Source organism: Microcaecilia unicolor, chromosome 1 (genome assembly GCF_901765095.1).
Source record: "Microcaecilia unicolor chromosome 1, aMicUni1.1, whole genome shotgun sequence".
In the NCBI taxonomy this organism is placed as follows: domain Eukaryota; kingdom Metazoa; phylum Chordata; class Amphibia; order Gymnophiona; family Siphonopidae; genus Microcaecilia; species Microcaecilia unicolor.
This window is the reverse complement of record NC_044031.1, coordinates 284,601,122-284,623,907: the sequence shown is the minus strand read 5'-3', so window position 1 is coordinate 284,623,907 and position 22,786 is coordinate 284,601,122. Positions and strand designations below refer to the sequence as shown.

Below are 22,786 nucleotides of genomic sequence, written 5' to 3'. Positions count from 1 at the left end.
AGAAATGTTAAGTAGTAGTAGTAGTAGTAAACAATGTACAGCAAGAACAATTTGGACATAGGTACAGTGGCGTTCCTAGGGGGGCGGACACCCGAGGCGGCGCCCCACCCCCCCCCGGGTGCAGCACCCCCCCGATGCAGCGCGGACCCCCTCCCCGGGTGCACACCGCTGGGGGGGGGGGGTGCCGCAGCGCGCGCCTGCTCAGAGTTCCCTGACTTCGCGCGTTCGCTGCAGCTCCCTCTGACCAGGAACAGGAAGTAACCTGTTCCAGGGCAGAGGGAGCTGCAGCGAGCGCGCGAAGAAGTCAGCGAACTCAGAGCAGGCGCGCGCCGCGGCACCCCCCAGCGGCATGCACCCCGGGGCGGACCGCCCCCACCGCCCCCCTCCCTTGGTACGCCACTGCATAGGTAATAGATCATTTCAGCAGAAAAAAAAATATTCAAACAGTACATATTATGGCATCTGGCATTATATGCTACTTACAATGTCAACACAATATACAATAAAACATCTTAATAGCATAGGAGGTGGAATTAGAGTTACCATATGTCCGGATTTCCCCGGACATGTCCTCTTTTTGAGGACATGTCCGGGGTGTCCGGCCGGTTTTGCCCGCCTGCCTTTTTGTCCGGATTTCTGGACAAACGGGCGGGCAGGTGAGCGGCACAGTGGGTCTCCCCTCCCCTCCCCTTACTTACTTACTATCTGCCCTGGTGGTCTAGTGACCTCTTTGGGGCAGGAAAGAGCCCCCTTTTTCCTGCCCGGAGCACTGCCTGCCCTTGCCCTGCATCCTTCTCAGTCTTGGCTCGGGATTCAAAATGGCCACCGAGAGTTGAAGCGGCCTTGTGAGACTTCAACTCTCAGCGGCCATTTTGAACCCCGAGCCAAGACCGAGAAGAGGGGGCTCTTTCCTGCCACGAAGAGGTCACTAGACCACCAGGGCAGTAGATAGTAAGTAAGGGGAGGGGAGGGGAATATGTGACAAGGTGGAGGGGAGGTGACGGGAAGGGAGATGACGGGGGGGGGGGGGGCAGGGGAGGGAATATGTGACCCGGGGGAGGGGAGGGGAATATGTGACCCAAGGAGGGGAATATGTGACAGGGGGCAGGGTGAGAGCGAGAGGGCGGGGCAAAGATCCGAAAAGGGACATGGTGTGGGCGGGACAGGGGCGTGACGTGTCCTCTTTTTCAGAGGACAAAATATGGTAACCCTAGGTGGAATACATGGATAGGTAAGATCAGGGCCGGCGGGGAAGGGCAGCTGTGCTGGGTCCCACAGCTCTAGGGGTCCCCGTGGTCCAAGCATCTCTAGGGGTCCCCGTGGTCCAAGCATCTCTTCTCTTTCTCTCCACCACAGTCCATCTCCTCCTTCCTTCCTGATCTTTTTTAAAAATGTATTTCCTTCTCATAGGTGCCCTGGCAAGAAGCCATTCTTACAAGCTGCCTGCAGCTGCCCCAAAGAATTCCTTCTCTGCCGCGATCCGCCCCCTCTGATGCAATTTCCTGTTTCCACTTGGGTGGATCGCAGCAGAGAGGGAATGCTTCGGGACAACTGGATGCAGCTTGTGAGGATAGCTGCTGCACCGGGGCCTCTCTGAGAAGGGAAATAAACATTTTAAAGAAGACCGCAAGAGGAAGGGAGGGAGACAGACAGTGGTGGGGAGAAGGGGAAGAGAAACCTGGACCGTGTAGTAGCAATACAGGTGGGGAGACCAGGAGGAGGGGATCAAGGACCCCCTCCTTAATTTCTGCCCTGGGCCCAACCATGTCTAAAACCAGCCCTGAATAAGATAGAGTAACAGGAGTTAGCGAATAAGGGGACTAACTTAAAGTTGCACATGGAATCAGAAAAGTAGCATGAAAATGATCTCAGCTAAGGTAGAAGTGGATAAGCGATTCCTACTACAGTATACGCAGTGTGTGATTAGCAAGTTAATTACTTCTTCCTTTAAGGGCCTTGAAGATAGACAGGGGTCCTTTTACTAAGGTGCACTAATGGATTTAGCGTTTGCTAAATGGTAAGATGTCCATTATATTCCTATTGTACCTTAGTAAAAGGACCCCATAGAGTTTTAAATTTAACCCTGTATTGTACTAGTAGCCATGGAAGTTCTGCAGTGTCATTTTCATCCTTCCAGTTTTTTTTTTGAATAACTTATGTGCTCTTCCCCCCCCCCCCCCCCCCAAACAAACCTCCATTTTTAAAAATCATCTCTTCAGGGTATCAGTGTGATCCCTGCACGATGATTTGGCAGTGGTGTATGCAAATGGAACTTGATTTCCCTGTGATCTGAACTGACAAAATGACAAAGCGGCAAACTTTGAATAACTTTATCTTTGGGAATGAGTAAAGCAGAACTAAAAAAAAAAAATGGGGGAGGGTGGAATTGTGTTTAACTGCATACAAAATTATGAAAAGAAGTTATGCTTGTAGTGGTGTTGTAAACTGGAAATAAAAAGAAAATAGGGATGAATTGGGATTTTAAAGCTGTGAAGAGCAAGGTGGGTGATTTTTAATATACAGTAAATGAAAATTCAGTAAGGAGCTGCACTTGAAGGAGATCTGACCACTTGTTCAGGAGTCTCATGTACTAAACACTGCATTTGCAAATGTGATAACATGAAAAACATGCTGATAGTCCAGTTAACATGTGTTGTGGGAGCCTTTAAGGTGTGATCTCTTGGCATTTCTGAATGCAAAAGAGGTAATGGACTGCAGAATCATGCAAAGCAGCCACATTAATTTTGTGAGTTCTGAGTTATAACATGTAAAGTTAATTTTTGCATGTTACGATGTACAAAATTGCCTTTTTACAGGACACAAGTACGTCTCATACACTCATATGCACTGAACAATTGACTATAACCACTGAGCCTACTCCCACTGCAATTAAACTAGCCACTTACTTTGAACAGAAAATAATTAAAATCAGGGAAGTTAATAAGTCTAATTGCCATTCTGCAGTACCAGACAGTGTATTCTAATTCTTATGATGATGTTGCTGCAGAAAGAGTTTGGTCCACTTAACTCTGTTCCCTCACATGATACAGTTAAATCCTTTCTTTTAAAGTATTTCTTCTTTCAGTGTGCCTTAGATGTCTGTCCTAGTCACTCACTAAACTACGACTATAAAACTACTACTATAAATCACTTTTATAGCGCTACCAGTCCTACGCAGCGCTTTACATTTGAACATGAAGAAGAAAGACAGTCCCTGCTCAAAAGAGCTTACAATCTAAATCAGGACAAACAGACAGGACCAAAAAGGATAAGGGAAGGACAGACAGGACCAAAAAGGATAAGGGAAGGACAGACAGAAGGACACATAAGGATAAGATAAAAGTTACAAGTCAGGAGTCGAAAGCAGCATCAAACAGGTAGACCTTTAGCCCGGATTTGAAGGCTGCCAGGGATGAAGCTAGACGTAAACAGCGCTCCCCAGCTCATTTGTTGATCTCCTCCAGTCGTATATCTCGTACATGTTATCTTGTGGTCTTTTTCCCGTGGAGAAGGGTTCTATTATACTCATACCTATTCTTGAGCACCCTGGGATCTGCAAGTGATGTAACAAATTATAGACCGGTTGCTTTATTCCACTTTTAATCAAGGTTGTGGAAGTTATAGTGGCAGCTCAACTATTGGACTACATATCTTCCTTTTCCCTTCTGCATAAAACACAGTTGGGTTTCAGACCCTGTTATAGTACTGATTATTGAAACAGTCCTCTGTACTTTAGTATCGAACTTTAGAGAAGAAGTCAGCTTGGGTAGTAATTTTTAGTGATGCAATTTGACATATCCAGTGCTTTCGATGTAGTCTATCATGATCTATTATTAAACTTATTAGATCATTTTGGTTTATGTGGGAAAGTCCCTAGCATGATTCCGCTTAAGATCTTAGGAAACAATTTCAGGCTCTTTCACCGCTATGGTCCCCTGTCTGTGGTGTGCCTCAAGGATCACCTTTATCTCCCATTCTATTCAATGTTATGATGGCCCCTTTAGCTAACAGATTAGAAATGGTGGGGTTTCACTCCTTCATTTATGCTGATGATGTCACTATCTTCAGTCCATTTTAAAATGGTATACATGAAAATTCTAACCTAAGACCACAGAGGGGCTTGATTTCATGGAATTATGGACCCTCTGAGTTCCAGTTGAAATTAGAGAAAAAAAACTAAATTCGTGGTAATTACTAATCCTTTTGATCGTAACCTGTATAGCGGTTTCACCATTGATCAGGCTTCTTATCCTTTGGAAACTAATTTAAAGATATGGGACCTAAAATTAACTCGCGTTAGGCAATCACACCTAACCGTATTCTAAATACCATACGTAAATCTATGTGCAGTAATTAGAATATGTTTAGATGTACTTTCGTGCGACTAAATCTACGCGTGTCCATTTATACCAGCGAAAAGCTGGCGTAAATCCCTGCATGTACATTTATGGGCACTGGCCCATATTTATAAGAATGCACGTAGATTTTGGAATGCCCATTTCCACAACCCTAAGCATGTCTCCTTTTGCCTGTCCGCATTAGAATTTAGGCATAGTACTTTACAGAATATGTTTAGCAATGAACATGTGTAAATTCTAATTTTTGACAATTAGTGCTCATTATTGCTTGTTAAGAGCTGTAACAACGCTTAACATCTTGTTAAAACACTTAATCTACGTTCGTAGTTATAGGATATGCCTGGATTTATGCGCAGAACCATGCGTAGCTCTAGGCGCACTATATTGAACCCGGGAGATAGGGTGTAATTATAGATCGGCATCTAGCTTTTGAATCTCAGATATCCTCTGTAATCGCCAAATCTTTTAAGACCCTTTGGAAACTGTATAAGATCCTTCTTTTCCTCAATATCTTCAGGTTGCTTGTACACTTTGTAGTCTTAGCTCAACTTGATTACTGTAACTTCATTTACACTGGCTGCAAGTTGGGCTTTCTGAAATGACTGCCGAATGTTCAGAATACTGCAGCTAGATTTGTTTTCCGAGTATCGAGTTTGATAGGGCCTCCCCTTTATTACTTAAGTTGCATTGGTTTCCCATAAAAGATTATCTAATATGGTGTAACACCGGATTATATGCAACCATTGATTAAACTTCCTCTGCGCAATGCCTCACCCGGTGCAATGAACTACCTGAGACTACATTTCCCGAACAGCATGAACAGTGATTTACATAGTAACATGGAGGGGGATAATCAAACGGGGCGCCTATCTCTAAGGGCGGCCCTGTAAAGGGGTGGGGCAACCCATATATCGAAACAAGATGGACATCCATCTTTCATTTCGATAATACTGTTGGGGACGCCCAAATCATGAAATTTAGGTTGACCTTAGAGATGGTCGTCCCCGGTTTTCGGTGATAATGGAAAGTGAGGACGCCCATCTCAGAAACAACCAAATCCAAACCATTTGGTCGTGGGAGGAGCCAGAATTCGTAGTGCACTGGTCCCACTAACTGGAATGTTTGCATCCCATTCATGGGAACCATTGAGCCATGTCTCAGATCAGTGCACTCTGCCAATTTTACCTATCAGGGTGCAAAGTGGTGGAACTCTCTGTCAGTGGCCATTAAAAGTCAACAAGATTACTTGAAATTTCACACAAGGCATTGACAATCTTATCTCTTTGCCAAGTTCTTATTAAGAGAAAAGGCCCTTTAACTTAATCCATTTTTGTTGCCAGGTTCTTTACATTTCCCTCCAAATTCTGTATATGGTGCCTTAATTGATTAACAAGCCAATCAGTGCAAATAATTGGTACTTAACCAATGAGCAGCGCTAATTTGCTTTAATTAGAATTTACATGCACAACTTTCTAGGCATATTCTATAAAGTGGTATGCATAAATTCTAATGCATGCAGTTGAAAAGGGGGCATGGCCATGGGCGTGGACTGGGTAGGTTATGGGCATCTCAAAAAACTATGCGTACTGTTATGGAGGTACACCTGATCTGCTCCTAAGTTAGGCGGCAGGTATTTAGACCTGGTTTTAGGTGGCCTAAATGGGTGCACCTAAATATTAGTCACAAGAACAGTGCATATTCTATAACTGCGTGTAACTTTAGGCAAGGTTTATAGAATCACGTCACCACATGGTTTTTTCGACACCAATTTTTAAGGTGCCATTTATAGAATTTGGCCCTCCTGTGCCCTTTACCTTCTGCCTTGTGAATTATCTTTCTAAAACAATTTTTTTAATGCTTGCTTTGTATTTAACATATTGCTAGAGTAGTTATGACTTTCTCTGTATAATTACTTAACTCTTTTCTTTGATTGTAAGCCATATTGAACTCAAGATTGATTGGGATAATGTGGGGTATAAATATCATAAATAAATAAGTAAAATAAATCTCTGGGAGGTATCGTTAAAGTGTCTATGATCTTGTGCCTACCTGGTTTGTTTGATAATGGCCTATAGGAATGACAATTTCTTAAATAAAAAAGAATCTATTTGGTCTAATAATGTTTCAACTGTGTCCAATTTTGTCCCAGTGGGACAAGGTTTGGTCAGAGGTTTGTTCCAATTCAAATGGTCAGACTTGAATCACTTGGGGCCCTGTTTACTAAGCCGTGCTAGTCTTTTTTAGCGCTTGCTAAAATTAATATACGATATAGTCGCCCATATTGTTCCAATGGGGTGACTTAGTGAGTGCTAATAATTATTAAACAGGGCTCATTTCTTTGCAAGAGGTGTTATTATTTATTTAGATTTTGCTCACACCTTTTTCAGTAGTAGCTCAAGGTGAGTTACATTCAGGTACATTGGATATTTCTCTGTCCCAGGAGGGCTCACAATCTAAGTTTGTAACTTGAGAAAATGGAGGGGTTAAGTGACTTGCCCAAGATCACAAGGAGCAGCAGTGGGGTTTGAACCGGTCACTTCTGGATTGCAAGACTGGTGCGCTAACCACTAGGCCACTCCCTCACTCCATTACTAGATTCTGGATCTTTGTGCCTCCCATATTAATGAAGCGCATGCTTATGTTATCCCTTACCTGCCTCTTTGGGATAAATCCAGATTGATCTATATGATCAATTTTGGCAGTACCCTAGCCAATCTGTTAGCCAGGATCTTAGCCACTATCTTTGCATCCACATAGTTTTTCCAATCACTGTAAGGAAGATAGTTTTGACACCTATTTTTAAGGATCTTACAGAATCCCCCTTACTGTTGTCCAACTACAGGCCTGTGGCATCTATCCTTTGTTTGCTAAGATTTTGGAAGGTGTGGTAGCTACTCAGTTATCTTTTTTTTTTTTGGAACATCAAGCATATAAAAGGCAAGTGACCATACTCACTTGCAAATGTGCAGTACAGACTTCCCTCTCTGTCCCGCCCTCGCGTCAAGATGTCATGACGTCAGAGGGCGGAACAGAAAGGGAAACGGAGTCGAATGTTGGCCGCCGCCGCCACTGCTGCCTGGAAAGGAACATCGCGTGAAACAACTCCACCCTCCCCCCCATCCCCGCCACCGCTTCAGCCCCCCTCCGTATCGGGCCTCCTGCACTGGACCCTGACAGCGCCTCTCACCTCCGTGTGGAAGCCCTGCAGGCAGCAGCAGAGCGATCTGCTGCTGCCTGTAGCGCTTTCACACGGAGGTGAGAGGCACTGTCAGGTCAGTGCAGGGGGCCCTGCACGGAGGGGGGAGGGAGCGGCGGCCGATGAGGGTAGCTGGACATGGGGCGAGGGCAGGGGGAGAGGCCATGGTTGCTGGACCTGGGGTGAAAGCAGGGCACAGAGGAGGATTGCTGGACATGGGGGGAGGCCAAGGGAAAGAGGAGGGTCGCTGGATATGGAGAGGGAGGATCGGTGGACGGGGTGAGGCCAGGGAGAGAGGAGGGCTGCAATACTCGCCCGTTTTTTACGGCTTAACGGCTAGTAATTAATATATTACATAGGATATCTTACAAAGTTCCCAATCTGGGTTCAGTTTTTATTATAGCACGGAAACAGTTGTAGATTCCATTTTAGATACAGCTAATTATCAATCAAGAGAGGTAAAGAAGCTGTGTTAATGCAGTTTGATTTGTCATCAGCGTTTGATCTGGTAGATCATATTTTATTGAGGATACTTAATGATCTAGGAGTTTCGGGTAGGTAAGTGTTATGCTGGTTCCAAATTTTTCATTATCTTTAATTTATAAGGTAAAAATGAATGATAGTATATCATCTGTTTGGGCCATTCAATGTAGGGTGCCACAGGGCTCGCCATTTTCAACCCATTCTTTTTAATGTGTGTAGAAAAACATTAAGCAGATCAAGGGCTCTTTGTATTAAGCGGTGATAAGCCCAACACAGGCTTATCGCTCGCTATTCCAGGAAGTACTTGCGGTATTTTCCACCCCTAGCACGCCATCATTTCTGGCGCTATAAATATTTATTTTGTAGCACAGGGAGTGTAGGTACGCGCTAATGCTAAAGACGCCCATAGGAATACATTGGGCGTCTTTAGCATTTAACGCATGCCTATTTTTAAGCGCGCTCTAAAAATGCCAGCGTGCCTAAGTAAAAGATCCCCTAAGACAACTGTGTTCTTTTGTACTTCCTAGTCTGAGGAGGATGAAATTATCTTAGTTGTTTGAATTTTCTTCTTCTTTTCAGGCAGTGAGATTTTGGAAGATTCTTCCAACTGATTTATGATCTCTCACAAAGTATAAAACTTTTCAAAGGTTTTTAAAGACTTATTTCAGAAATTTGTTAAAGATCAGAATTGTTGATATTACTTGTGAAGATGTATTAAGGAATAACGGTGCTATCATATTTCTTTTTTAATATGTTTCCCAGGATGTGCCTGGTTTCTTAGGATTTGTGATCCACATTGAACCGGTTTTGGTATACGTGGGATAGAAGAATAAATACTCTACTACACCAAAAATATAAGAGAAGCTCACAAAAGATCAGTTAGGGAGGGCTGTAGAGAGAGTGATTGCAAATTCTTTGGATTTCTTTTTTTTTTTTTTTTTTGCACCTTACTGGGATTCCACACTTTGTTTCTCACCTAGAGAATTTGCTGGGGATTTTTCGTAGCTCACATGCACAGCTATTGTAAGGAAGGAGGTGCAGTAAATCAGAAGATTGTCATGTATATTCATTGATGTAATCATTTGGGATTTCCTAACACTTAAAATGGTATTCTCTAGTAACCTTGTCTTTTTTTTCAGGTGTGTTTTGCAGTTTCAAAAGATTTCTAATGATCTTTGCATATTGTACATGCACAAGGTCAGATGTTACTTTAAAAGAGCAGAGCTGCCAATATTGCAACTAGAATTAATAGAACCATTTTGAAGTTTCCATTTCTTTCCCATTTCTGTTTCATTTCTGATGTTAAAGCTTATGAAAGGTCATCTTTCATCTGTTTCCATGGTCACTTCGAAGGGGAAGTTATCAATGTGGCTGCTGTTAATTTACCGCTAACTAATGCTATTTTCGCACATGTCCTATTTTTAGCAATGAGACCTAGTTACTAATAACTGGGGTTAACAGGAAAATATAGCACATCTTAACAGTGGCCCATGTTGATAACTTTCTTTGATTTGGATAATTTAAAAAAAAGTATTATATTTAGGGCCCTGTTTACTAGCCATGCTGTAGGTGCACTTAATTTTTTGCGTGCGCTAAAAGGTTTGCGTGCCTACAGCATGGCTTAGTAAACAGGGCCCTTAGTTATATCCTCCTGTGAGGGAGTCTATAGGACGCTGCCACTTCCCCTTAAGGGAACCACCTTAAGACATAGTCTCACCTAATGGGGAAGTGACAAGGGAGGGGTGAAGCCAGGAAAGCAGGAACTAGGAAGTATAAAGCTCAGGGCACAGTTAGGTTGATTCCTGCTACGGTAAATTCGACAAAGCTCATTCAATTCCTATGGGCTTCTTCACATTTGCCAGCAGGAATCAGTATCATGGCTTTGTAAAAGGAGCCCTACATTTGCAGGTGACACAAAACTATCAAAGTTGTCAAACACATGCAGACTGTGGGAAAAATTGCAGGAAGACTTTAGGGAAACTGGAAGGACTGGGAGTCCAAATGGCAGATGAAATTTAATGTGGGACAAATGCAAAGTGATGCACATTGGGAAGAGTAATCTGAATCATAATTACCTAATGCTAGGGTCCACCTTAGGAGTCAGCACTCAAGAAAAAGATCTAGATGTCACTGTAGACAATATGCTAACGTTTCTTGCCCAGTGTATGGTGGTGGCCAAAAATGCAAACAGGATGCTAGGAATTATTAGAAAAGGGATGGTAAATAAGACCAAGAATATTATAATGCCTCTGTATCACTCCTTTGTGTGACCCTCATCTTGAGTATTATATTGTATTATATTTGTGTACTTTTATTCCTCCATTCACAAAAAGCTGCAAAGCAGATTACAATAATAAAACTTCTACATTTAGAAGGAAGAGAACCCCCCCCCCCCAAATCTGTACAGTAAATCTATGAAAGATTCACAATATCAATCAATTAAAAATTACAAATTCTGCCTAGAAAACAATAAGTCTTTAAAAATTTCCTAAACAAAAAATATGAATCAGTCTGATGCAAAATAACTGGCGTGGGAGGGGCATAATCGAACGCAAATGCCCATGTGTAAGAACGTCCATCTCCGAGAATGGGACCGTGAAGGGGTGGGCCGAATCATATTTTCGAAAAAGATGAACGTTTATCTTTAGTTTTCGAAAATAACGGTTTATGCCAGGCAAATGTATTGGATGTGGGCGTTTTTCAGATGTGGGCGTTTGTTTGAGCTGGGCGTTTTCGTTTTTCGCGATAATCGAAACCGAAGCATCCCAGCTCAAAAACGACCAAATCCAAGTCTTTGGGTCATGGGAGGGGCCAGGATTCGTAGTGCACTGGTCCCCCTCACATGCCAGGACACCACCAGGCACCCTAGGGGCACTTTTAAAAAATAGGAAAAAACATTAAATTACTCCCAGTGCATAGCTCCTTTACTTTGGGTTCTGAGACCCCCAAATCCCCCCCAAAAACCCACTCCCCACAACTCACACCATTACCATAGCACTTATGGTGAGGGGGGCACCTTCATGTGGGTCCAGTGGGTTTTGGGGGGGGGGTTAGAGGGCTCCCATTTACCACCACAAGTGATACAGGTAGGGGGGAGATGGGCCTGGGTCTGCCTGCCTGAAGTGCACTGCATTACCCACTAAAACTGCTCCAGGGACAGGACTTGTTGCTGCTGTATAACCTTGGCACAGCAGTTCACACCTTAAGACTAATCTTGCTGAAAACGTCCTTTATTTTAATAACCGCGTTTACTCACAGTTAACTGCAGATCAGAGGTTGTGCCCCACTGGCAACGAGTCTCCCTGGTACTGAGATTAGCAGTAGGTCCGAGCTGGCAGAATGGTGTACAACGCCCTCTTTCAGCAACATTCAAGGTAAGAACTAAGTTCTGTAACGTGGCTAACACATGAAAGGGATCTAAAAAGGACTTACAAAAATGGCCACTACCTCGTGGACTACCGGAAACAAAACAGGGCACACTCTGACCCAGTAGGCAGGGGGAAAAGCACCATGGGAGTAGAGCCTACCAACTACCAACATCGTGACCATGTAACACAAGCTAGTGAAATCACGGAGCCCAATACCCTACACCCACCACAATGCAATGTTGATGTGATCCTGCAGTGAACCCGAGAGCCACATCTGACCCAGGGAAAGGCTGTGAGAGGATTGAACACATTCTGCTGTCATGGAGGGGGTGCGGAATTTGAGGGTGGCATAGAGGCTGGGAAATAAGGTTTTTGCAATTGTTTTTTTTTTGGTGGGAGGGGGTTAGTGACCACTGGGGGAGTCAGGGGAGGTGATTCCCGATTCCCTCCGGTGGTCATCTGGTCATTTAGGCCACTTTTTTGGGACCTGTTTGTGAGAAAAAAGGGTCCAAAAAAGTGTCCTAAATTCTCGCTAAAAACGCCTTTCTTTTTTCCATTATCGGCAGAGCGTGCCCATCTCTGCTAGGCCGATAACCACGCCCCAGTCCCGCCTTCACCACACCTCCAACACACCCCGTCAACTTTATTCGTTCCCGCGACGGAGTGCAGTTGAAGGCGACCAAAATTGGCTTTCGATTATACCAATTTGGCCGCTCACGGGAAAAGGACGCCCATCTCCCGAACATGGGCATTTTTCTCCTTTCGAAAATAAGCAGGATACGATTCCAAAACCTAATCCTCTGAAAATCATAGAACGTTCTCTGATGAGTTTACGATTGAATTTCTTCAAAGACGGAAAATCTAATATTAACCATTGTCTACTTCTTAACTACTTCTTAAATATGATCTACCACTTACAGTAATCAAGAGCTGACTTACAGTATTTGAATTCATCCCAGAGAAGCTCTTAAAAAACTTGACAGCAAGTTAAAATAAATTTGACTCTCAGTCTTAACCAATGCAGCTCATTAATAATGGGGTATCTTCAGCATACTTTCCCACTCCAAAACTCAACCTAGCTGCGGTATTTTGTAGCAGCTGAAGTCTTTTCCTATGTTTATATGTAAGAGAACAGTACAAAGAGTTGCAATAATCTAGACTGGGGAGCAAAACTGTATTACTATAATTCTAAAATTGATAGGGCTTAGAAAAGATCTAATACAGTAGATCTAAGATGGCACAATTCACAAAATATTATTTAACTTGAGCATTTATATGATGTTCAAATGCTAGGTAGAGTCCAAGATAGTTCCAAGTACCCTTTATTTATCATCAAATTTAAGGAGTAGCTCCAGAATTTAAAACACATAACCATAGTGGCTTCCTGAAATTGACCTCCGAACCATAACAATGTAGTTTTTTGGGAATTCAGTTTTAAAAAAATTATGTTTTGCCCAAGTTTCTACCTCAGTAATCTAACATTGAACATTGTTTATAGTATCTTCCAAAGAACTCGATCTTGAGCATTATACAAATATATGGTCTGCGTAGCTTAAAGAAAAAATTTCCAATTGCGTTGGTCACAGTATCTCAAAAAGAATTGATTTTTTCTGTCTTTCATAAAGTACAAAGACCAGGGGACACTCAATGAAATTACATGGAAAATACGTTTAAAACAAATAGGGAAATATGTCTTCATTCAAAGAATAGTTTAAGCTCTGGAACTTGTTGTTGGATGATGTATTGGTAGTTAGTGTATCTGGGTTTAAAAAAAGGTTTGGATAAGTTCCTGGAAGAAAAGTCCACAGTCTGCTATTGAGATAGACATGGGGAAGCCACTGCTTGCCCTGGGATTGGTAGCATGGGAATGTTGCTGCTATTTGAGTTTCTGCCAGTTACTTCTGACCTGGATTTGCCACTGTTGGAACAGGTTACTGGGCAAGATGGACCATTGGTCTGACCCAGTATGGCTATTCTTGTTATGTTTTTAATTGGCCTTTCTGTTCTCAGAAATTGGACATACAATATGAATGTCATCTGTATAAAGCTAAAATCTAAACTTTTTTTGTCAGAGTACATTACACTATGGCCGTATATAAGTATTAGGATCAGTAACAATATTGATCTTTGTGGAACACGCCATAATCTCATCCCTGTGATTTATGTGGCCCTAAAACCACCTGTTTGGGTCTATTATTCAAATAAAATGATAGCCATTTCAGTATCATCCCTCAAATTGATGTCTCACATAGCCATTGGGACAATAAACCAGGACTGCATTAGATGCAGCAGTAAAATGAATTAAGAATGACAGTATACAACCTCCTTGATCCAGGGGCGTATCTGAGGTTCGGCGGTAGGGGGGGGCAGGGGCTAGAGTGAGGTGGCACATTATAGCCCCCCCCAGCGCCGCCCCCTCCTACCGCCGTTAACCCTCCCCCGCCTAACGCCGTCAACCCTTTCCCCGCCTACCGCCGTCACCTACCCCCGAGGTCTGCTTCCTCCTGCCGGTTTTTAAAAATATTACTTCAGCTGGCGGGGGACCCCAACCCCCGCCAGCCCAGCCGAGGTCTTGTTTGAGTTCTTCATCCTCGTGCTCTGAAAGCTGCATCCCTTTCAGTTGGACGGAGTCTGACGTCGCAGCACGTTGACATCCTGCACGTACAACGCGCTGCGACGTCAAACTCCGTCCAACTTGAAGGATGCAGCTTTCAGAGCATGAGGATGAAGAACTCAAACAAGACCTCGGCTGGACTGGCGGGGGTTGGGGTCCCCCGCCAGCTGAAGTAATATTTTTAAAAACCGGCAGGAGGAAGCAGACCTCGGGGGTAGGTGACGGCGGTAGGCGGGGAAAGGGTTGACGGCGTTAGGCGGGGGAGGGTTAACGGCGTAGGGGGGGTCCAGGGTGAAATCTGCGGGGGCCCAGGCCCCTGTGGCCCCACGCAGATACGCCCCTGCCTTGATCACTCTAGAAAATACTTTTTTCAAAGAGAGGGTAGTAGATGCCTGGAATGCTCTTCACGGGAAGTGGTAGGGATGAAAATTCAGAGGATTCCTCTAAGGCAGTGGTTCCCACACCTGGTCCTGGAGGCCACCCCAACCAGTCAGGTTTTCAAGATATCTGTAATGAATATTCATGAGAGAGATTTACCTGCACTGCCTCCACTGCATGCAAACCTCTCTCATGAATATTCATTGTGGATATCCTCAAAACCTGACTGCTTGGGGTGCCTCCAGGACCAGGTTTGGGAATCACTGCTCTAAGGGAAGACAGTGAAACAAAAGTATAGATTATTTCCATGCAAAGTAAAACATAAGTCACACAAATAAAAGAAAATAAAGAGACAGAGAGAGAGAGAGAGAGAGAGAGCTTAGAGGGGGATAACTTGCATGTGCAACCCTGGCTAACTTCTGGGCAGGCTTGATGGATGACCATACTAGTCTTTATCTGCTGTCATTCACTATGGGGGTCTTTTACAAAGATGCATTAGCATTTTTAGTGCATGCTAAATGATACAGACTCCCAAAGGAATATATGGGCATCTCTAGCATTTAGCACATGTTTATTTTTAGCGTGTGCTAAAAAACGCTATTGTACCTTTGTAAAAGGACCCCTATGTTACTATGTGAAACATCATCTAGTAGGGACAACACTGACTTGGTTCCATGGCGTACTGTCGGAAGCCTGCCAGAAGTTGCCAGTAGACTCTCTGAATCTAAAGTACCCAACAATTTGTCAGCTACCACTTTTTCAATTACATTCTTGGAAAAAGGAGGGCTTGCTGTGGGCCATTAATTTGTCACTTCTTGAGAATCTATAGGCTTTTTCCAATAATGGTTTTACCACTGCATTTTTCAGCAAACAGGGAAATGAGCCCTTGTATAATGAAGCATTGATTATACGTTATAGCCTGTCCAAAATATCTCCTCAACTGATGCTGTTTCCAGGGGCATACTTATTGTTTTGGTAAGACATGAAGAAGGGAGAGAGATGGGATTTTGTGGCACTATGTCCTCCTTTTCTTCAGATGTAACACCATACCTTTTGCTGCTAACAAGAATGGAAAAATCAGAAGCAGCAATAGCAGTGGTACAAGGATCCGAGGTCCAAGTTCACCTACCAAACTATAATTAAACAAAATCCCAGGATTCACTACTATTCCCGCTCCCTCTCCCTCCTAACTTCATTGCTGCATCCTAGTCCTCCTTCCGCTTTGGAAATCACTGCTGCCTTCTTCCAAGAGGGTTCATTATCCTAAATATGGGAACATGGGAGAAGCTGCTGAGGTTTCGAGTCCTGATTCAGCAGTGATGGAAATGGGAACGGGAACAAGAATGAAGTATATCTACAAACATTTGAGTTCTTGTTATCCTGAGATTAGAGTAGATTAGTGGGAGGAGGGATCTGAGAGTGGGAGATGGAAATTTTGTTTTTTCTTTAATCCTTCAACTTCTCTCTCTCTCTCTCTCTCTCCTCTAACAATTGCCACAGTCCTTCCACCTGAGTCATGGGAATAGCCATGGGTGGGCTTGGATGAGTCATGGTCCTTCCACTTTGGAATTGGGCCCATCCAGTCAGCATGGCAACACAGTTCAATGAGAGGAGAACTGGAGGTGGTGTCAACCTTGGCACTACCTTATGTCCAGCAAAGTTTACTTCAGGCCCACTGAAAAATCAGATCTGGCACTATGCCAGCATTTTAGAACTTAAGGTCAGCTGTACTAATCTTGAAAAGCTCCTGTTTTACCTCCTAGTCAACTGTAGAAAACATTACATGAGGCTAGGCAAGAGGAGTGATGACTTGCCACACATACTTCTCTTTTGTGGTGGCAAGCTGCCATTCTGTGTTACTTGGAATATCCTTGCAATGTAAGGACTTAGTCTGCTTATGAGGCATATGTTTGCCACCCTATCCAAGTCTACCAAAGGGGGCCAAACCAGGTCTGGATCAGCCTATTCATGTTGACATGGCTGAGGTGGCAACTCTATACAGCAGGAATAGGCAACACTGTCCATTGCAAGCCACATACAGGCTGGGCTTTCAGGCTGTCCAGTTGTTCACAATGAGTTTTAATTAAAAGAGCATAGTTAATTGTATATGTGACCCACCCCTGAAAATGCCTCTGCTCAGTGGATTGGAGAGAGGTTTTTCAGGGAGGTCACTAGAATGTGAGAGAGCTGCAATTGACAGCCTGGTGGGGAAATTAGAATAAAGCGCAGCCCTAGGACTTACAGAAAATTCTGGTCTTTGGTAGCCCACCCCAACTGAAACCCATAGCACCGAGGGAGAAGTCCTGGGTACTAAAGCAGGAGAAATTTGTAATCGTGGTGTTTGGAGGCCTTTGCACAGGGCATAAGGTTTCTGCAATAATGTTCTCAACGAGGGAACCAAGAAGGAGTGCCTGAGGGACAATAAGCCCCAGGTAGGAGAAGTTGGAGCAGGCATGCCTGACTTCTGGAAGGACTTACATTACACTTATGACTGGATCTTGTTCCAGGATGGGACAGAGGATTGCAAGAGATAGTGTGACTCACCTGTATGCTATTCTCTCTGCTGCAAACCAAAGATGTAATGTGTTGAAGCTGAAAGGCTGACAGAGACCTAGAATGGCTAGTTACCCTACTCTAGTTTCAAGACAGTAGACCAGAGGAGTTTAAAATAAAACTGAGGAGACTTAAAATAGTTTAGCCTGGAGACGACCATGGACTGAGAATTTGATCATGAGGAAAATGTTAAGTACCTTGTTCTGGTTCCAAATAGAGGAGATTTTGTGATAGAACTGAACTGTGGTTTATATGCTGTGACTGTATTGGAGAACATGTTTGAGCTGTGCTGATCACCCTGAAAGACCCTGAATTGTACAGACAAAGACATCAGAGTTATCAATTGCTTTTCAAGTCGAAGTTTATTGCAATGGAGACTCTTGTCTGGTTATTGCATGAGTGTCCAGAAAGTGTACCTTCGGCCTACCAGAGTAAGTCTGGCCCTGGCCTAAGCCCAGCTCATGTGACCCCTGCCAGTGAGAGCTCTGTGTGTGTGGCAGAGAAGAAAAAATCTGTCTGTGGGGAGGAAGTGACGTCACCAACAGCATGGACGCTTGAACTGATAGCTCCGTGGCCTCGCGGCAAAAACGAATAAAGTTGAGATTTAAGACAACGCTGGGGCGCTAAAAATAACAACAACATTACCCTGGGCAACGGCGCTTCGTTGGTCTATGACTTATTGTCGGACAACAGCTGATCTTTCAAGATTCGCGTTCGCGGGAATCGCGGCAACGCCGAAAAACAAAATGGCGGACGCCCGAAAAGGGAGAGAGTCAGTGACCACGGACAAGCCCAAAACACAGGGGCTACAAGCGGAACAGCAGGCGATGGGTGACCCCGCAGAGGAGGAGCAACCTGGCTTGCAAGTATGGCTGCAGAATATTAGTGCTGAACTTAAAGCACTCCGTACAGAGGTGGCAAAGATGGGCTCCGATTTAAGAAGTGAGATCAGGGAGCTGGGAGCCCGGCTGGAAGAAACGGAGACACAAATAGATGTCCACGGTGAGGCCCTGAGCTCGCTGGATCAGACCATCGTTGAACTGCGGGGAGACCAACAACTGCTACAGGATAAAATAGAAGACCTAGAGAATCGAGGTCGCCGTAGCAATTTGCGATTCCGAGGTTTGCCTGAAACTCCACTTTATCAGGATAGCGAGCAAGTAATACAGCAAATTGTGCAAGATTATTCACCAAGAGCGGAGCTACGAAGGAAACTGTGACAGTGCAACTTGAAAGAGCACACCGGGCGTGGGACCGACACGAGGCAACAAACCCAAAGATATTATAGCCTGCTTCACAAGCTATAAATTAAAAGAACAAATACTAAAACTGGCGCGACAGACACAGGACCTCAAATGGGACTCTTACAATATTGAAATATATCAAGACCTAGCAGCGGCGACGCTGCGACGGAGAGGAGATCTGAGACCCTTCACGAGACACCTCAGAGAACTTAAAATACAGTACAGATGGAGGCATCCTTTTGCCCTGGTATTTTATAAAGATGGAAAAATGCACCAAATCCGGTCACTCGCAGAAGCCAGAGTAATCTGCCCGGAACGGCTGAGTTGGAGGAGCGGCGAGAAGCAGGCCCGGGAGAAAGACCCCATACTAGAGCTATCCCGCCGAAATGGCAGAGAGCAGGGAAAGGACCGAAAAGACTACAGCGCCAGCACTCCGCATCACAGATCACCTGAGGAGGAAAAGGACAGGCTACAGGAAAAATTAATAACTCTAAAGTTGTTGTTGAAGTTGAAGTTGATAATGTGGACTACTATCCCAGCGTTGGACGTGAGGTAGTTTCAAAAATGTTGTTGCGGCGGGGCCCCGAGGAAGCGCCGGCTGTTCCTTCCTCTGAGTAGGCACACGAGTAGGTTGTAAAGTGATGCCTAGATTGTACGGGGGGAGGATGGGAGGGGGGAGAGGGGAGGCTATTGAGGGGATAGTAGGGAACAAAAGCAGTCTAAATGTGGAGCAAGTAAGGGGTATGGAAGATGCTGTTGGCCAAATTAAAATATGGTGGAGGGGCGTAAAATTTTGTGATAAATCTTAATGGGGGATATTAAATGTATGCTGTTGAATGTCAGGGGGCTGAATATACCCAGAAAACGGCAGCTTCTGTTTCGTGAACTAAAGCGACTTGGGGTAGACATAGGATTGATACAGGAGACTCACCTCAAACCTAGATATGAATACCTATGCACCAACAAGAAATACCCTACCATCCATTTTGCCTCGAATACAGACAATACAAAAAGCAAGGGGGTACTGGTGGCATTCTGTAGTGGTAAGCCCTGGGAAATAAAAAAGGTTATAAAAGATAAAGAGGGGAGATACCTGCTGATAGTAGTTGCACTGGGGGATAGAACATATACACTAGTGAATGTGTACTGCCCCAACACAAATCAGGGGGACTTTCTCCAAAAGGTAGACCAGACCCTCACCAGACATGTTGAGGGAACTTTATTGGTGGGAGGCGACTTTAACCTTACCCTGAATCCTCTATTAGATAACACAGCAAGTAAGGCAAGCTATGCCAAACAGGATAGGCGAAAACTACATGAGTTTATAACACGCTGGCAGCTTGTAGATTACTGGCGAAAAGATAACCCCGCTCAGCGAGCATATACATGCCATTCTATAACACATCAGTCGTCCTCCAGAATAGATATGTGGCTGGGGGATACCTCCCTGCTGGGTTCAATAGGTGCGCAATCTATACTTCCCCATACTTGGTCGGATCACTCACCGGTGACACTCACAATCAGGGAGCCAGTTCCTGGTAAGAAGACACGGCAGTGGCGCCTGGATGACGCCCTATTGGCAGATCCATCTAATATATCCCAGATAGAGGCGAAAATCCAGGAATATATCAAGTTCAATGATAATGAGGAGGTCTCCCCAACAGTGCTGTGGGAGGGATTTAAAGCGGTGATAAGAGGACACTTGATAGCTCTGCGATCTAAGAGATGGAGGGAAAGATGTGCTAAAGAAACTGAACTGCGCCAGTTACTTACTCAGACTGAGCAGTTAATTCAGGAGGGAAATGAGCAGAACCAACAGGAACTTAGGGGGCAGGCGCATAACATCCGCACGCAGATACAGGAACTAGAGCTAGCAGATATAGCAGAAAAACTGCAGAGGGTGCGTCAATCATATTTCGAATTTGGGAATAAACCCAGCAGACTACTGGCTCACAAACTAGCTCAACACACTAGCAGAAATATGGTAAGTGGCCTTAGAGACGCAGAGGGAAAGATACACACTGAATCAGAATTTCTAGATACGGCTTTTAGCAATTATTACCAACACTTATATAGCACCGAGGGGAGCAGTGGAACAGAAGAAATTAGGGCTTATCTAACAAGTGTAGATCTCCCACGACTCCCAGAATCAGCAAATCAAATATTAGGGAAACCCATAACACTAGAAGAGGTAGAACTAACGATCAAGGGGCTCGCCATTCATAAAGCACCAGGGCCAGATGGGTATACAAATAAATTTTATAAAACGTTTGGAAAATATTTGGCCCCCTTATTGGTACGGGTATTTAATTCCCTGAACGAAACCACAGGCCTCCCACCGACATGGAACCTGGCTACGATCACGGTTCTCCATAAACAAGGCAAAGACCCACAGCAATGCAGCTCTTACAGACCCATCTCCTTACTAGGAGTAGACTACAAAATATTCTCCAAAATTATGGCCACTAGGCTGCAGAAATATCTCCCACAACTTATTCATGAAGACCAGGCAGGTTTCGTGCAAGACCGACAAACATTTGATAATATCAGGAGGGCCTTACAGGTTATCCAAGGGGCTCGAGCACTTCAATCACCTCTTTGCATATTATCGTTAGATGCGGAGAAGGCCTTTGACCGGGTCAGCTGGCCATTCTTATTCGCAATATTACAAGAGATGGGGGTGGGAGGGCGTTTTGCGGAATGGATACATTTAATATATAAAACACCCAGTGCAGCTGTGCGGGTTAATGGCATATTGACTAGCCCTTTCCCCCTGTATAGAGGCACTAGACAGGGGTGCGCATTGTCGCCCCTACTATTTGCTCTAGTAATGGAGCCACTGGCAATAAAGATACGAGCTCATCCTGGAATACGGGGCCTAGTGGGAGGGGGCATCGAAACAAAGATACTACTCTTTGCAGACGATATTCTGCTTCTTCTGAAGGACCCCCTGACTGCGTTCCCAGTGCTAGAGGATGTAATTCAGACATATGGAGAGCTATCGGGCTTCAAGATTAATTTCGAGAAGTCCGAGGCACTTGATATAAATCTACCTAAAACCTCTTTAGATATACTAAGGATACAATATCCATATAGATGGGCAACCAAGTATATTAGATACCTCGGGGTCAATATACCACGCCAGATGGAAGAAATATTTGAGTATAATTATCCGAGTAAGGTGCGGGAACTCTTCCGGGAACTAGAACGGTGGGAGGGATTAACTATATCATGGGTGGGCAGAGTGAATGCCATAAAGATGATAATACTCCCGAAATTGCTGTACCTATTTACGGCCCTCCCAATCGAGATACCGGACTCCTTTTTCCGGGGTCTGCAGGGTAGAATATTCTCATTCATCTGGAAAAAAAGACCACCCCGAGTAAGGCGGGAAATGATGTACCAATTTCGAGATAGGGGGGGCATGGGGGTTCCCTCCTTTCAGGACTATTATAGGGCAGCTCACCTACGAATTCTAGCAATCTGGTCTCAAAACACAGGGAAAATATGGACAGATATAGAACAAAGCTGGCTAGAACCATACCCATTGAAAGCTATACCATGGCTACCAAGGTACACTTTGCGAGGCCTGATCAAGAGAAGTCCCCCCCTGCTGCAGGGGCCATTGAAGGTATGGGACAGGGTTAGAGAACAATTTTTCCCCGAACGCAATACTTCAAACATACATATCTCAGATATGCACCTCAATTTGGTCCAGGAACTGCAAACAGTGTATATAAAGATTGGGAAGAAATGGGATTGTATGCATTAGGACAGATGTGCGAGGAGGGAGAGATCCCCTCATATTCACACTTATGCCAGGAACATGGACTATCTCCCATACAGGCCTTTCATTACCATCAGGTACAGAACTTTATTAAATGTAAAGCGAGAGAAGAACTTGAGCTGACCGAGACACAACTTGAAAAAGGAATGACCAGCGGGGGGAATAAGGGAGGTATATCTAGAATATATAAAGCACTCATGGCCCGAGAAAACCCGGTAGAACGATATACACATAAGTGGGAGATAGCAATAGGTACTATGTTTGAGCCAGCACAATGGAAAAGGGCGATCAAATCCTTACTTAGAGTATCAATTTCTAGCACCATGATTGAGAATGGGCATAAAATACTATATGGCTGGTACCAAACCCCAAGTCGCTTAGTTAAGATGTTTGGGTCAGGCTCCTCCCAATGTTGGAGGGAATGTGGATGTGAGGGTGATATGTATCATGTGTGGTGGTCTTGTATACATGCACAAAGATACTGGAGGACTATTGTGGACTACATAAATCTAGTGACTGCCACACACTTTGAACAAAAGGCAGAATATTGCTTACTTCACTTTAAACCACCAGCAGTTCAGCCACATGTGCATCGGTTTGCCACGCATGTGTTTGTGGCAGGTAAATTGGTACTGGCGGCGGAATGGAAAAAACCCAACCTGCCGGGCATCTCAAGGGTTCAGGAAAAATTGAAATACATACACTTGATGTCCAAGCTCACAGCTATGAATAAAGGACGAATGGCCCAACACCACAAGATTTGGGAAGCATATCTCAGTTGGTCAGCATCATCAGTGAACATACA

General features: G+C 44.3%; 1 protein-coding gene across 1 annotated transcript in view; it reads left to right on the top strand.

Annotated features, from left to right (window-relative positions):
* Positions 1-22,786, top strand: part of GRIN2B (glutamate ionotropic receptor NMDA type subunit 2B) — an 854,212-nt gene that overhangs the window by 378,325 nt on the left and 453,101 nt on the right. The gene's annotated exons all lie outside the window — the stretch shown is intronic.